At 38.9% G+C, this 12,789-nt stretch overlaps 1 protein-coding gene and 1 pseudogene across 1 annotated transcript in view; one reads left to right on the top strand and one right to left on the bottom strand.

Moving 5' to 3' along the window:
- GPR176 (G protein-coupled receptor 176) overlaps positions 1-12,789 on the top strand; it is an 89,544-nt gene that overhangs the window by 63,935 nt on the left and 12,820 nt on the right. The window lies entirely within an intron of this gene.
- On the bottom strand, positions 10,863-12,196 carry LOC123808852 (annotated as a pseudogene).

The following is a 12,789-nucleotide window of genomic DNA, read 5'->3' as shown; positions in this document are numbered from 1 at the left end:
TTCCTTCCTACAGAGCTCTTTGCTCCTAGTATTGGGTTGACCAGAGAGTTTGTTTAGTTTTTTACATACGATGGCTCTAGTAGTGCTTAGTTATCTTTAACTTCATCGAAACAGGTTTGTTAGATTGTATTGTGACAGCTGTCATATCAATGTACATTATTAAAAAGCATCAAAATTGGTGAATTTTTGTGCAGCAATTTTAATATTGAGGATGGAAGAAAATAAGCAACATTTTCAGTGTATTATGCCTTATTATTTCAAGAAAGGTAACAATGCAACTGAAATGCAAAAAAGGATTTGTGCAGTGTATGGAGAAGGTGCTGTGATTGACTGAATGTGTCAAAAGTGGTTTGTGAAGTTCCTTGGTACTGTTGTCATTTTGGCCAAATAATTCTTTGACCGAATAAATCGTATGCATTGGAAGATGCTTAGCAGCACCCCCTGGCTTCTACCTGCTAGAAGCCAATAGCAGGACACAGATGACACACTTAAAATATCCAAATCAACAGACTTATTGGTGTACATGAAAAATGTGTGTTTTATGGAAAAAACTAAATGGACTTTTTCTTCAACCCAATATTTTATCTGAGCATTTATCCCATTTTTTTTATGTTGTCAGTTCGCCCTGATGGGCTGTGTGCAGTAACTCATCTTTTTAATGCCTCTGTGTTCTACTCTCAACTTTGCTGTGACTTTAAGATCTGTTACTTCTTTCTAGAGCTTTCTCTGCGTTGGCCATCTGTCTTTGGCCCTGTCCTTGATCTGGCTGCCTCTAGCTGTTATCCCATCTGCTGCTCTGGCTCTCCTAGTCCCAGCTCCTCACTCTACAAACACCCTCTGTTGCTGGCCTTCTTACTTGCAGAGATAGGACAAAGTGGTGAAGGAAGCATGGGAGGTCTACTATAGAGCAAATTTAACCTCCCCAGTAGTGGGAGAGTGGTCTGAAATCTGTTAGAAGAATTAGAACACCATTCCTTGCTCCTCACCCTCCAGCCTCTCTCCTTTCTCCTACTTTCCTGTGCAAACTCAGCTAAAGAAACAGCGATGGAATTTTCAACTATTAATTTCATTTTCAGAATTGTGCCAGATCATAAAGAATAAGAAACTCCCCTTTCCAAAATCTTATTCCTCTATTTCACATCTGCCATGCTGGGTCTGGGTCCCCCTGGACTGAAGCAGGATTGGGCTCACTTTCCTTTCATAAACCTCCAATTATCTTACCCTTGTGTTCTTTGGAAATATTTCCAATATAATTTTCCCTTTCAGACTGCATAATTATAGTTCCTGGAACAGAGGGAGTAGGATAATAGAGTATGTGAGTATTCTGTGTACGTTTGCTAGACTAATTGTGGTATAGAATGATGGATCATTGCTGAGGGCACCTCTCCCAAGCTGCTCTGGCTGGCAGTGGGGAGTTAGTAAACACACAGATTGTTGATCAAAGGCAGTTGCCATCAGTGGATGTATCTACAAAATCAAGGACACACAAAAAACAATTCTGATGATTCTTAAAAAGCAATGTCTAACTTCAAGCTCTTGTTTATTGATTTATTTAGGTATTTGTGAAGCAACTCTGAGATATAAACCTGTAGTGCTCATGCCAGTCAACAGAATTTTTCAGATAAGGTGTTTTTCAGGCTTCATAGTATTTTATTTTTTCAGGCTTACAGAATTTTAGGGAGAAATGTACTTTTAGGCTAAAGACAATATGAATGGTGCAGGAGACATGGACCCTGCCTTTAAGACTACATGAGCAATTTAGGAAGGACCTGTTAGTGAGATGGCCATAACTTTTCAGAGAAAATGTACCTTTCTGGGAGGTTAATAGACTTAATGTGAGAGATCAGCGAGCAAGGTATCCTCTGAAGCTATGAAAATGTAGTTTTTATAGGAAAAAAATTGAGTAGTTAAAGAAAAGAGTCAGCAACTTCAGACTCTATTTATTCCCTTTTACCTTATGCATCTGTGTGTGTTAAGGGATGTGAGGGATTGAGCTAATTTCAGGGGCTTTATAACTTCCAAGAGAGAGCACCAGTGGCTAAAGTTGCTTGGGATCTTTTTGTCCTGATTGTGCTATACATTTTGCCTTTGGGGATACCATTGTTGCTAAAACATGCATGCATTTGTTGTGGACTCCCCTAAAATCTTTTGTGTGGCCTCCCAGAAGCCAATTGGAAGAGGTTATTGTTAGAGTCTCTTTATATTCTCATGTATTACAAAAATGAATCCTGTTAATATTTTTACCTAAATTATTCATTGGGAACAAGTATTCTAAGGAGAAACCATCAGAGGTTAGATTGAGGATATATATTTCATAAGCTGCTTTTCATTCAAAGTAATTATGTAAAATTCACCATGAATTTTAATAAGCTTACTACATAGCTTCTTCCTGTTAATTCAATTCCTGCTTAATTTGAATCTCCTGTATCATTTCATAAAAACCTCTGGAATCAAATTAATTGTAACTAAAATAACAGTTTTCTTATGCTAATAGTGATCAGCTTAAACAGAGTTACAGCAAATTGACACTTCATTAGTGAGGAAGAGGCTCAAATTTTTAGACTGAGAGGAAGAGCAAATTGTATTGAACATAGAAGGCCCAGCTCTCTGGCTACAAGCCGGTTCCCCACCTGCTTCCCCCCCATTCTTGTTGATGGCCATAGTTCTGATACCGGTGGCAAAAAAACTCTGCTTACCAGCTAACTAGTGCTTGATTCTCTGGGTGGCTGGGAAATTTGCCTACATATATTAAGAAAGATTTTTTTAAATTTTAAATCAGAGTAAGAATCCTTTTTAGAACTATTTAAACTTTCCTTTGGAAGTCTGAAGTTTGAAATTCAGCTTTAATGTTGGTGTACCCTACTTCCAGGTTCACAGAGCTTAATTAATAGTGTCATTTTCCGAGCCCTCCAGGCACCGTTTGCCTTCCCTTCACTGAGTTCTTTATTCCCTACTCGTCTTTCGTTCCCTCTTGAGGGCTTCCTTACTCTTTTTCTCTCTCTTACTCTTAAGAAAGGAAGTTCCTTTTGAGAGTTTTGCTTGGATGGCATATTTCAGGGTTCAGAGGAAAACCTGGATTTGACCCTTAGATTTAGAGCTTCATTCCATTCCGTCTGGATGCTGAAACTTTGGGTATTAAGTGTGGGGGCATCCAGAGGTCGTATCTTAAATGGTACTGTTTGATGTTGAGAAGTTTGATCTGCCTTTTTCTTAATGGCAGTAGGGAGCTATTGAATGCTTTTGCTAAACTGAGTAAGTTATTTTTGTACCTCTGCTCTTCTTTAAAATGAATTTAGTTCATCAGTCTCACACTTTTTGTTCTCTGGCTATTTTTTTAAAACTAACTCTTTTAAAAAATCAGTGTCATAATGAACTACATCTGAATTATACCTGAATAAAATTTACCAGTGCCCTCAGATTTCTAGTAATGGTGGGAAGAAATATAATTTTTCTCCCTCATATGGTTAAAACTCTGAATTGCTCAGCCTGTGAACCTACATGTGCAAAGGTGCTTTGTGACTACCTGTTGGGAAGATGGTGGGGTAATGATTAATGTTTTTGAGAGTGTGTTTTTTAAAACGAAATATAACTATAATCATTATTTTATTATTTGTAAAATATCCTTGACCAGATAGCATTTTTAAGACTTTTTACTAGTGCTATAAATAATCTCTTAGTTGTTTCAAGCTGTTTAGATCATTGAATTTAAAGTATTATCAGGCAATCATCATTACTTTGAGATTTTTCATTTTTCTTAATGAAACCATGTCAAGATTGATTCCTTTTTTCCCCAAATTGAATATTTTATTAACATGATAGTTGTTTTTGTATCATTGATTCTTTTTTTGATTTTCTTGACCCTTTCTGATTTTTGATTCACTCTGGTGCTCTAGTGGGAGGCATGTTTGCAGGCTGCTGTAAAATTTCTGTGCTGTATTTAGAATGTTTTCTAACAGGCAGGGCCCCCTTTGGACAGGAAGGGATATCCTTGATCTGAGGCTTCTCACATGTGATTCAAGTCGAGGCTGAACATTCTGGAAAGGAGCAGATCTTGCTGTGGCTCCTGCCCTCCTTGCTATGGAGACAAGGCTTTAGTGAAGTCACTGAATCCACATGACAGGGAGAAGTGGGGAGACAGGTAGTGTGTCCCACAGGCCTGGAGAGAGAGTTCCAAGTTTGCCACAACCACCGAGTTACCGTGGTTCCAGGCACACACCCTGACACCACGAGACAGTCTGCTGTGATTCTGCCCAGAGTAGCGCCACCCATGGGGTAACGCTGGGTGATTCTTACTTGGCAGACTCCACGGTTCCATTTGGAACTTGAAGGCCAATCAGTCCTATGTTGTCTCTCATTCCTGATTGATTCCAAGCCGGTGGGGTAAGGTGTCTTTTCCTTCTGTATACATAGCTCCATGTTTCTTTCCCTTTGGCTCAGCCTCTTAAGAGCTCTCTCTCTGTTAGACCTTTCCCTGGTGCCCTCTGGAATCTTTGTACTACTAAAGTAACATTTACATAACACATATTATGTGCAAAATACTGTTCTAAGCACTGTTCATATATGACTTGTAGTGGCTCATTTAATCCTCACTATGCCCCAGAACATACGCATTGTTATTATAGCCACTTTACAGATGATGAAAGTGAGACACAGAGAAGTTAATTCACGTGTGATCACAGAGCTAGTGAGTTTTGGAGCTGGGACTTGTGCTCTTGGTCATTAGACTATCCTGCTGCTCCTAGGATAAAAATTTCCCTGTATACTTAATCTTTCTCAGAAATCCATTTTGTCTTTTATGGACACACAAAAGTGCAACAAAGTGCTAGTGTGTGCTTGACTTCCTACTTGGAACATTTCCCAAACCAGGGAATATAGCTTACCACAGAAAATAAACCTCACAAACTGTGAGCTCATAATTGGATATTAAAAACCATATGAGGAAAACCATATGGGAGAACCAGCAAATTCAACGAATGGCAAAATTAACACTTCTAGAACTAGATACAACAGAATAATCTGAAACTATAAATATTTAACAATATGATTACAGAGTAAAGAAGGAATAGAAGCCGTAATAAAATAATTGGACACTAGGAATAAAGAATAGGCAGTTTGAAGTAGACCCAAATACAAATTTCTAAAAGTTTAATGTTCAAGAAGCTTAAATAAGTATGGTTTGATTATTTCCAGATGCATTGATAATAAAATGGAAAGTAGACCTGAGAAATATCACCCAGCTGGCAGAGGAGGCTAAATTGATAGAAAATGTGAGTGAGAGGTCAAAAGATATCAATATAACCAATAGAATGAGGTCTAATATAAGTCTAATGAGAGTTCCAAAAGAAGAGAATAAAGAGGAAGAGGGGACTACAACATTCAAAGAAGCAATGGATTTTTTAGAGGTATAGAAAACAAAATCCTAGGATTGAGGAAGCATGCAAAATTCCAAACATTTTAGTGAGATTGCAGAACTTGTAGCAAGCACATGGGGAAACCGTCTCTCTCATATGCCTTTTGTGGAGGGCCATTTAGCAATATATATTTATTTGATCCAGAAGTTCTGCTTCTAGGAATTTATCCTCAGTAAATAGTGACTTCAGTTCCCAAAGATTTACTTATATAAGGATGTTGATATCAGCATTGTGTAATGGAAATATGTTGGTAACACTTTTAAAACTCATTGAATGCAGTAGGTGAAATAAATTATAATATAATCATAAAAGCACTGTTGCTTTTTGTAGCTGTTAAAATGATCATAGAGATTTATTTTCATTTACTGTCATAGAAGGATGTTTGATATGGTAACAAGATGTAATTAAAAACCAGTGTGCATAGTGTGGTCTCACTGGCATAAACAGGTGTGTGTGTGTGTTAGAAAGGGTAAATACTCAAACATTATGATGGTTATCACAGGGTGGATTATTTTTACTTTCTTCTTTATACTTTTATGTATTGTCTGGATTTTAAAAATTAACTATGTGTTACCTTATTAATCATGAGAAACCACAGGTGTTTCACTTGGGAAACACAGAAAACAAACTTGAAATAAAAATGGTGCCCCGAGGTTCCAGACCTCCAAGTAATTACAGCAGTCCTGATTACTCAGGTGCGAACCCTATCACGCAATAACCCAAACTGTGGCCTGGAGAGCAAGACTCTGGTTGCGCTCTCTTTTGCTCCATCCTGCTTTCTCAGCCTTTTCTGTGCAGCTTTCAGTATGCAACCATATTTTCAGTTGTTTCCTTTTTTTTGTAAAACAAAATATATAGTTCCAATGTACTTTATGGCTACTGAATGAACAAGCTTATTTTTAGAATGGAAATAAATGGATTAAAGTTAAATTAACACCTTCTGTTCCTTCTGTTTGGCCAATGAGAGTGAGCAGCTGGGAGAGATGCAGTCAGTCAATGAGCATAGATAATAAAAAATCGGTCAAGGATGTCATCCTTTCTTGTGTTCTCCTGTGGTAGGAAAAGCTATTTCTTTTTTTTTTTTAAACTTAAATATGTTTTTATTGAGTGTTTTTTTATTATTATTTTTTAATCATTGTTCAAATACAGTTTTCTCCTTTTTACTCCCAATCCAGTCCCCCCCTCCCACCCCTCCCCACTTCCCTCCCATTACCACCCTCCCCTTAGTCTATGACCATGTGTCCTTTAAGTTTGTTCCTGTGAACCCTTCCCACTGTCCCCTTAAATTCCCTCTTCTCCCCCTCCGGTCACCATCAGCCTGTCCTCTATTTCAGTGTCTTTGGTTATATTTTGCTTGTTTCTTTGTTTTGTTATTTAGGTTCCTGTTAAAGGTGAGATCATATGGTATTTATCTTTCACTGCCTGGCTTGTTTTGCTTAGCATAATGTTTTCCAGCTCCATCCAAGCTGCTGCAAAGGGTAGGAGCTCCTTCTTTCTTTCTGCTGCATAGAATTCCATTGTGTAAATGTACCATAGTTTTTTGATCCATTCATTTACTGATGGGCGTCTTGGTTGCTTCCAGCATCTAGTTATTGTAAATTGTGCTGCTGTGAACATTGGGATGCATAGGTTCTTTTGAATTGGTGTTTTAGTATTCTTAGGATAGAGTCCCAGCAGTGGAATTGCAGGGTCAAAAGGCAGATCCATTTTTAGTTTTTTGAGGAAGTTCCATACTGCTTTCCATAGTGGTTGTACCAGTCTGCAGTCCCACCAGCAGTGCACTAGGGTCCCCTTTTCTCCACAACCTCTCCAACACTTGTTGTTTGTTGCTTTGTTTATGATGGCCATTCTGTCTGGTGTGAAGTGGTATCTCATTGTGGTTTTAATTTGCATCTCTCTGATAGCTAGCGATATTGAACATGGTTTCATGTGTCTTTGGATTTTCTGTATGTCCTCCTTGGAGAAGTGTCTGTTCAAGTCCTTTGCCCATTTTTTAATTGGATTCCTTGTCTTCTTAGGGTGCAGTCGTGTAAGTTCTCTATATATTTTGGAGATTAAACCCTTGTCTGAGGTGTCATTGGCAAATATGTTTTCTCATACAGTTGGTTCTCTTTTAATTTTGATACTGTTTTCTTTAGCTGTGCAGAAGCTTTTAATTTTGATGAGGTCCCATTTGTTTATTCTTTCCTTTATGTCCCTTGCCCTAGGGGACACGTCAGTAAAAAAGTTTCTTCGTGAAATATCTGAGATTTTCCTACCTACGTTCTCCTCTAGGATTTTAATGGTGTCATGTTTTATATTTAAGTCTTTTATCCACCTTGAATTTATTTTTGTATGTGGTGTAAGTTGGTGCTCAAGTTTCATTTTTTTGCACGTGGCTGTCCAGTTCTCCCAACACCATTTGTTGAAGAGGCTATTTTTACTCCATTTTATTTATGTTGCTGCCTCCTTTGTCAAATATTAATTGACCATAGAGACTTGGGCTTATTTCCGGGCTCTCTGTTCTGTTCCATTGGTCTATGTGCCTGTTTTTATGCCAGTACCAGGCTATTTTGATTACAGTAGCCTTGTAATATAGTTTAGTGTCGGGTATTGTGATCCCTCCTACTTTACTCTTCTTTCTCAAAATTGCAGCAGCTATTTGGGGTCGTTTATAATTCCACATAAATTTTTGAAGTGTTTGTTCTATGCCTGTGAAATATGCCATTGGTACTTTAATAGGAATTGCATTGAATGTGTAAATTGCTTTGTGTAGTATGGACATTTTGATGATACTAATTCTTCCAATCCATGAACACGGTATATGTTTCCATTTGTTTGTGTCTTCCTTGATTTCTTTCTTCAGTGTTGTGTAGTTTTCTGAATACAGGTCTTTTACCTCTTTGGTTAGGTTTATTCCTAGATATTTTATTTTTCTTTTTGCTATTTCAAATGGGAATAGGAAAAGCTATTTCTGTAGCTGTAGCCGATCTTGTGTCTGCAGGCCATGTTGAGAAGCTGAGCAGCCGTTCAGCACTGTTCTTTGACCAGAAAAGGATTTCCTTGTGGCTCTATGGAGACTATAATTACAGTTAGTGTGTCTATTGTGTTTTTCCTTCAGTATTGGGAGGGCTTGCTCTGACCACTGTGGCTCAGTTGGCTGGACATTGTCCCACAGAGCAAAAAGTTGCTGGTTTCATTCCCGGTCAGGGCACATGCCTGGTTGCAGGTTTGGTCCCTGGTTGGGGTGCATATGAGCGGCAACAAACTGATGCTTCTCTCTTACATCAATGTTTCTCTCCCTCTCTTTCTCCATCCCTTCCCCTCTTTCTAAAAATAAATAAATAGAATCTTTTAAAAAAATACTGGGAGGGCTCTTTCTATGTTTGAAAATATATTAATACATTGAGGTTCTCAGTACTGGCTGGTCATCACAATTTCCTACTGAACTCAAATATAAAGGCTCCCAGGCCCTCTAGGGTTCTGATTCAATTGGGTTGAGGACTAGGAATCTGTATTGTAAATTCCTCCCAGAGGATCTTGCTAACCATGCAGGTTTAGGAACCAGAGATCTGTGGGATGGTATAGTCATGGAAGGTGTCTACCTCACAAAAACTTTTTATACTTCTTAGTGCCCTGTTGCCCTTTTTTCTTTTATCTTCTTTTCCTGTTCTCCCATTTTAAAAATTATTAAACATGTTATTTCTTGTTTCTTGCCTGTGTGAAGTCCTGTGAATATTTATGGGACTACTAAATGAAGTTGCTGACTTACAGTCTGGGATCTGGAATCTGACCTAAGTAGCATTTCTATGTGTCGGTGTTTGTGTGTGTATGTCTACCCCAATGTCCTGTAAGTACTGCTTAATAGTATCTGCTCTTCTAAAGATGTTATTGTGTTTTCAACCTAAAATTATGAGACACACTAAAACACAATGGAAAACAACTTGGTGTCAAAAGACAAAACAATCAAAGATCCCAACTCAGATATGACCCCGATATAGAAATGATCAGATAGAGAATTTTTAAAAAACTATGATAGTCCAGCATAATCTTCCTATTTTAAGGTCAGCTGATTAGGAGCCTTAATTTCTCTTTGCGTTATAACCTAACATATTCATGATTTCCAGGAATTAGGATATGGACATATTTGGTGGTGGGGCATTATTTTACCTACCACATATACTATATGTATTTTGAACCCAAGAATGAGAAGACAGAAAGAGAATGGGGCAGAGAAATATTTGAAGAGATATTGGTCAGGAATTATCCAAAATTAATTAAAGATACCAAGCCATAGACCCAGGAAGATAGAGTACCGTAGTCAGGTAACACACACACCCTACCTCAACATATCACATTCTAACTGCTAAAAAACAAAGAGAAAGAAAATGTTGAAGGTAGAGAAAAAAGATACATTACATACAGAAGAACAAAGGTAGGATTTATAGCAAACATGTTATCAGAAACTATGAAATCCAGGAGACAATAAAGTGTCATCATTCAAGTACTGGGGGAAAAAACCCTCTCGACTAAAATAATTATACCCAGCAAAAATGTCATTCAAAAATGAGAAAAAGGGAGACATTTTCAGACAGACTTTGAGAGAATTAATTAGTAGCAGACCTACACTACAGGAGATACTAATGGAAATTCTTTAGGCACAAGGAATATGGTACCAGACAGAAACTTGGATAAACTCAAAGAGATATAGATCTCCAGATATCTGTTAAAATGAAGATAAATATAAAAGACTTTTTTAAAGTTTTTTTTAAAAAGTTAATTGACTGCAGAAAATAAAAATTTCAGCAGTGTATTTTGTTTTGTAATTTGTGTAAAAGTAAAATGTGACAATGGAAATGCCAAGGTTAGGAGGGAGGAATTAGGAATATACTATTATAAGGATTGTTGTACTACATGTGAAGTAGGTTCATAGAACTTTAAAGTAGACTGTGAGTAATTAAAGATGTATGTAGTAATCATAGGGAAACCACTAAAAAATTAAAAAGTATAAATAATAAACCAATAGTGAAGATAGGACAGTATTCTAAAAACTAATCCAAAATCATGGAGAGAAAGAGGAAAAAGGAACAAAGAACAGATGGGACAAATAGGAAGCAACTAGCAAGATGGTAGATTTTACTCAACCATATCGATACTTACATGAAATGTAAATGATCTAAATATACCAATTAAAAGACAGAGTTCAGATCAGTTAAAAAAGCAAAAGCCAACTACACAAGCATAAGAAAGCCACTTTTTTTTCCTTTAAGACAGGGAATACTTTATTCAGACCCATCAGAAAAATGAACTGGTTGGGTCTCTAATGAATGTCGTGTTTTAAAGCACAGAGGCCAGTAATTGTATATGAGATTACACTGCTACATACAAATTAACTAAACAGACCACAACTTTTCAATGTTTAAAACAGAGTAAGCTTCCTTGTAAAAGCAGCACCATTGTGACATTTTAACCTCAGTATTCCTCTCCTTCCTCACCCTCTCCTTCAATAGAATCCCTACCAATCTCATAATCCTTCTAGGGCAACCGTGTCCTCATAGGCCTTAGAAAACTCCTTCCTCCATGCCCTCACCCACATACCCGTGGACACAGGCATGCTTGGCGTACATCAGGTCAAACTTGTGGTCCAGGCGAGCCCAGGCCTGGGCAATAGCTGTGGTGCTGCTCAGCATGCACACAGCTCGCTGTGCTTCGGCCAGGTCTCCACCAGGCACCACAGTGGGAGGCTGGTAATTCATGCCAACTTTGAAGCCAGTGAGGTACCAGTCCATACACTGGATGGTACGTTTGGTCTTGACGGTGGCAATGGCAGCATTGACATCTTTGGGAACCATGTCACCACGGTACAACAGGCAGCAAGCCATGTATTTACCGTAGTGAGGGTCACGCTTCACCATCTGGTTTGCTGGCTCAAAGCATGCATTGGAGATCTCTGCTACAGAAAGCTGTTTGTGGTAGGCTTTCTCAGCAGAGATGACAGGGGCATTATGTAGCCAGAGGGATGAGGATGCAGGGATGGGGCACCAGGTTGGTCTGCAATTCTGTCATATCAACATTGAGGGCTCCATCAAACCTGAGGGAAGCAGTGATGGAGGACACAATTTAGCCTATCAGCCTATTCAAGTTAGTATAGGTTGGGTGCTCGATATCAAGGTTTCTGTGACAGATGTTGTAGATGGCCTTGTTGTTAACCATGAAGGCACAATAAAAGTGCTCCAGGGTGGTGAGGATGGAGTTGTAGGACTCCACTACAGCTGTGGAAACCTGGGACTTGGGTAAATGGAAAACACCAACCTAGACTTCTTGCCATGATTGACAGAAAGATGCTCCATCAGCAGGGAGGTGAACCTGGAATCAGTTCCCTCACCAAAGCTGTGGAAAACCAAGAAGCCCTGAAGACCTATGCACTGGTCAACCAGTTTCCGAATTTGGTCCAGGAAGAGGTCAATGATCTCCTTGCAAATGGTGTAGTGTCCACGGGCATAGTTATTGGCAGCATCTTCCTTTCCTGTGATCAGCTGCTCAGGGTAGAAGAGCTGGTGGTAGGTACCAGTGCGAACTTCATCAGTGACTGGGTTCCAGGTCTACAAACACTGCCCTGGGCACATGCTTGCCAGCGCTGTCTCACTGAAGAGGGTGTTGAAGGAGTCATCTCCTCCACCAGTGGTCTTGTCACTTGGTGTCTGGCCATCGGGCTGGATGCCATGTTCTAGGCAGTAGAACTCCTAGCAGGCATTGCTGATCTGGACACCAGCCAGGCCAGCGTGGGTGGAGATACACTCATGCATGGTTGCTGTTTTGCGGTTGCCAAGTGGGTAGCAGAGAGGAAGAAGAGAAATTGCTTCCTACAGTGCGAGTCTTAGGCAGTTGATGTAAGAGAACCTGCCAGAAAGCCACTTTTAATATAAAGACATAGATAGGCTAGCCCTGGTCAGGTGGCTCAGTTGGTTGGATTGTCCTCCTGAACACCAAAAGGTTGTGGGTTTGGTCTCTGGTCAGGGCACATACCTAGGTTGTGGGTTCGATCCCTGGTTGGGGTGCTTCTGGGAAGCAACTGGTTGATGTTTCTCTTTCTCTCCCTCTCCCTTCCTCTCTCTCTGAAATCAATAAACATATCCTTGGTGAGGATTAAAAAAAAGGCTAAAGTTATTCCTATGACTTTTAATTATCTGGCAGATTAATTAAAAGCATTTTCTAACATTCATTTTACATAATGGTTTTAACCCAGGAGACCTTGTTCTTGGTTACTTTTTTGCTTGTAATCTAAAGGAAAGAAGAAATTTAGCATTCCATTCTACACAAAGTAGTTTTCTGTTTTTTTCTTCTGTTATGGAATTGGTATCACCTAACTTGTGTAGAGTTTCCTCTTGTCTCACGTGGT

The sequence above is a fragment of the Phyllostomus hastatus genome, unplaced genomic scaffold (assembly GCF_019186645.2).
Source record: "Phyllostomus hastatus isolate PE091 unplaced genomic scaffold, TTU_PhHast_1.1 phas_scaffold_501, whole genome shotgun sequence".
NCBI lineage: Eukaryota > Metazoa > Chordata > Mammalia > Chiroptera > Phyllostomidae > Phyllostomus > Phyllostomus hastatus.
The sequence above is the reverse complement of the archived record's forward strand: the minus strand, read 5'-3'. Positions and strand labels throughout refer to the sequence as shown.